We start from the raw sequence: 5,000 nt of genomic DNA on the forward strand, positions 1-5,000 counted from the left end.
CATTTTATTCTGGTTTTTCGATATGCTAAAATACTTTTACATCGCCCTTCTCAAGATGATAAAAGAACATTCGGCTCTTCAAGCGAGATGAATTCATTACACGACATAGTTGATAAAAATGGGGCATTTTCATAATTTTCATATTTCATTTTCTAAAATAATCCACTTCTGACGTGGGCTCAACATTAAATGAGAACAAGCAATGTCTGTAAAACTGTCTAAAAATCTTAGCTTACTTATTTGATTAGCTCTGCTTTTCAGTGAATAACGAATTTATTCGGTTACAGAAACTTCTCGCACTAATTCAGTTCAAAACACCAAAGAAAAGTTCACGCTAAAGATGATTTTAGATAACTGCGCTGCTTCACTCAGCTCCAAATAACCAAAATGAGCATATTATGCATAAGAGCCGATGATAAACATACAGTTAAAGGCTTTTTCTAACTTTTTTAACGTTAAGTTGTAGAACTCAAGGCAAATATAAGAAAGTGAAACCACCTTTTCCTAATAAGAAAATGAAACCACCTTTTCCTCTTATGTTGGAGAAAATACGGCATCTGTATAATCCCTTCTACAATGAAGCGATTCAAATTCAATTTATTACACATGACAACGCTGACATTTTATAAAAGGACGTGAAATGAATACAACAAAAAAGAAAATTCTCATTTTCTATACTACTCGGAACACTTGTAATTAATTTTGAGAAAAATAAGCCAGCTTCCTGTAATATTATATGGGGAAACTTACGACAAATGGAAAAAGCTAAAAAAGTTATTCCTCCTTTGAAAAGATGGTTTTTACTCAAAAATAGACATATTACACTAAAATTAGTCCCCTTTCACTGCTCAAGTCAAGCCATTCCTATCTGAAACTTTACGAAAAAACAACAGCAAAAAGTTGTCACCGTTTTAACAAAAAGAAAAAGTATTTTTTTTTTTTTGTTCTTGTGGAGAGTTTTGAAAAAAAAAAAAGCACTAGTGCAGTTTTATTCAGTATCTATCATGAAAAGTCATCGAAGAATGCTAAAAAAAAAATTATCCGTTCACCACCCTGGTATGGAATAATCTTCGAGGCTGCGTTTATCCCAAAACATTACACCTACGTCGTTACAACAGGCGTGCCACATTCATTGGTGGCCACTCATCCAATAAATGATCACGTCCAATGCTTTTCAGCTTAACTGACTGAATGACCTGTTTGGTGCCTGTCAAATTAATACTGGCTATGCTTACTTGTCTGGAGTGAATTTAACTGAAGTACCCTTGTCGCCCTCAGAGAAAGATTGAAACGTACGATTAAGGGAAGACAATTTAGCAAACTTCTGAAGCCCAGGACTTAGAAATAAGACTTCGTGACTCAAATACTGAAGAAGACTTATTAACTCAAATACTGAAAGCAACGAGATTTAGTCATTCAACTAAAGTCCAGTCAGGGACTTCAACGCAGCCCTGGACTCCATTATCGATTACCTCACTCTACCAAGACGTTACCACAAAGAGAACACTGCAGGGTACCTTTTAGAAAATTATTTCTGAAATTTGGCATTAAGTACTCTGTACAGGGAGTGAAATAGTGTTCGATGTTGTTTTACTTCTACAATATATATATATATATATATATATATATATACAATATATATATATATATATATATATATATATATATATATATATATATATATATAATATATATATATATATATATATATATATATATATATGCTGCGCAAATCGTGCAAATCGATGAATATTTATTTGCTACTCTGCGCAGGATTCTGGAGAAAATCCGAGGAGAGATATTTGAAAAATAGTCCGTGCATGAACTGAAAGTAGGAAAGCTACAGATGCAAAATATTAATACACTTGCCTTTTTATGCTATTTTATCTGGATATTTAATAATAATAATAATAATAATAAGGTTAATAATGAAGATTTTATAATAATAATAATAATAGAACATATATGGGTTATAGGTTCAATAAATATATATATATTTTATATATATATATATATATATATATATATATATATATATATATATATATATATATATATATTAGAAGTCCATGTGTGTGTATGTTATATGACACACACATATATATACAGTGTATATATATATATATATATATATACATACATACGTGTTAATGCAATAACCATAATTATATCCTTCCTACAAAGCATCACCATCATCTCAATCAACCAATCAATCCCGCTCAAATAAAGTGATTTTCTCTCCCTCTGCTCTCCGTGGAAAAAATAATCTCACCATCCGCAAAATAATTACGTATATTTTGAACTAAATGTTTTTTTAAATACAATAATTGGACATAAATAAAAGTGTGATTATCGGGACAAATTATTTGTGAGAAAGTAATGATACCGTACAGGAAATTGAATATTACTGTTCGTATTAAATGTGTTCATGGGTTCCCTATTTGTTTATGTGTAAGTGCAGGTGCGTGTGTAAACACGTATTTATGCATTTATACGTGCATATATGTATATATGTATGTGTAAATATACGTGTATAAATAGATTATTTATATATATATATATATATATATATATATATATATATATATATATATATATATTTATATATATATTATATATATTATATATACATAAACAGTATATATATATATATATATATATATATATATATATATATATATATATATATATATATATATATATATATATATATATCTCAACAAGCCAAATTTCAATACAAGCCATAGTAGTCAATATATCTTCACAATGATTTTACTCCATATTTCAAACGAAGACACAATTCCCCAATTACATATATACAGAAGAATACTTAAATTTATTCACTATCTCTTTTACACGTTTGAAAATTCACAAGAAAAAAATATGTTCCCGACAAAGGACAAGGAAGCGAATTATTCTGAAAAACTAAGAACGCGACAAATTATTCTGTCTTCCCGACGAAAAATATTTTAAGAGAATATACAAGGCCTACGCAGCGTATGCCTACAGCGGAAGGGCAAACAACGCGTTATACACATTCACGTTATTTACACGCTTTCATGTCATTTACATTTCGTTAGGGAAATCCGGTACAGTTTATTGAGGACCGCGTCTACAGGCTCAGTCTAATGTAGCTCTCTCTCTCTCTCTCTCTCTCTCTCTCTCTCTCTCTCTCTCTCTCTCTCTCTCTCTCTCTCTCTCTCTCTCTCTCTCTATTTTCATATTTTATTTCAGTATCAAATACAAGGACAATAATTTAACACGGAAAATTAATAGCTTTCCTCATCAGGTAAAAAGATATTTGGCACACTAAACATGATACAGTATACATATAAATAAAAATTCATTACACTAAACATATAATTTAATACACTGTATAGATATTTTGATACACTATAAATATAAATAATACTTTAATACACTAAACATGAAAATAATTTAATACACAACACACATAAACACTTTGACACACTAAACATACAAATACTTTCATACACTATACACAAAAATCATACTTTGACACTTCATACATTCAAATAACACCCCGATACACTATACATATAAACATTCTGAAACAATAAACATAAATAATTCAACACTGTACACCATATACAAAAACATTTTAATAAACTAAACATATAGATCATTTAATACACTATACATATGAACATTTTGACAAACTAAACCTACAAATAATTTAGCACTATACACCACACACACAAACATTTTGATACACGAAACATATAAATCATTTAATACACTATACATATGAACATTTTGATAAACTAAACATGTAAATAATTTAACACTATACACCATACACACAAACATTTTGATACACGAAACAAACAAATTATTTAATACACTATACATGTAAACAATTTGATAAACTAAACATATAAACAATTTAACACTATACACTATACACACAAACATTTTGATAAACTACAAATATAAATAATACACTATACATATAAGCATTTTGATAAACTAATCATATAAATAATTTAACGCACTAAACACATAAAATCAAGTGCAACCTACTAAGCAAATCCATCAATTATCACTGCACACAAAACAATATTACTCATTTAAACCAAGAAAGGCCAAAAAGGCACAACTACTATGACGCAGCTTAATTTTTCCTAGTCCTCAACAGGGGCCTTGTCCTAATGACGCCTCAAGGGCGCTTACGTTCACGCCCTAAGGAACCGAAGGACCTCGTTAAGGGCGTCTGACCCACATTAAGGGTTCTAAGTGCCCGCCCTCCCCCGCCCGACCATCCCCACCCCCTGAAAAAAAGTGTCAAAGAATATGTTGCGGGAAAGTTGAAACAATGACAATAATAATTGTGAAACCAGAGAATTGGAAGAGCAACTATTATTATTATTATTATTATTATTATTATTATTATTATTATTATTATTATTATTATTATTATATGGTGGTGGTGGTGGTGTTGCTTTTGAATAATTACAACATTCTATGAAAAACGACAGTCTCTCTCTCTCTCTCTCTCTCTCTCTCTCTCTCCAAATGTACGATCATTTCCAAAATTATCTCATCTAAAAAGACATCTCTCTGTGGCTTTCAAAAAACATACTTTCCAGGCCTCATTGTGACGCAGCACTGTTCACAACAGCCCACAATTATCTGTGATGATCCCTCAAAAGCATCAAAACACACAATAATGATCACAAATCTAAGTGCTGACCCGACCAAGTGTAGCTTTTCATTTCAATGAATCCCACATCACATGGAAAGAGGAACATATTTAGCTCTGTTGGAGTGATTAGCTCAACGCTTTGGTTCACTCGTGCGCTATACTTTTACCATTTCATCACAAGTTCATCCAACCCGCCCCCCCCCCGTGCTTCTGCCATCCAATTTTTCAATTCTAATGAAGTCATTTATTCACTGTTCATTTAATATTCATTATTCATTTGTGCAGAACACTGTATACGAGGCTCTCCGCGACACAAGGGTTTTATCTTAATCCT

The 5,000-nt window shown here is 30.9% G+C and overlaps 2 protein-coding genes across 5 annotated transcripts in view; one reads left to right on the forward strand and one right to left on the reverse strand.

The window, feature by feature from the left end:
- The window catches only part of LOC136855062 (COMM domain-containing protein 4), a 195,001-nt gene that overhangs the window by 91,580 nt on the left and 98,421 nt on the right, over positions 1-5,000 (reverse strand). The gene's annotated exons all lie outside the window — the stretch shown is intronic.
- LOC136855060 (uncharacterized) overlaps positions 1-5,000 on the forward strand; it is an 81,135-nt gene that overhangs the window by 1,037 nt on the left and 75,098 nt on the right. The gene's annotated exons all lie outside the window — the stretch shown is intronic.

This window comes from Macrobrachium rosenbergii, chromosome 30 (genome assembly GCF_040412425.1).
Source record: "Macrobrachium rosenbergii isolate ZJJX-2024 chromosome 30, ASM4041242v1, whole genome shotgun sequence".
Taxonomy (NCBI): Eukaryota; Metazoa; Arthropoda; class Malacostraca; order Decapoda; family Palaemonidae; genus Macrobrachium; species Macrobrachium rosenbergii.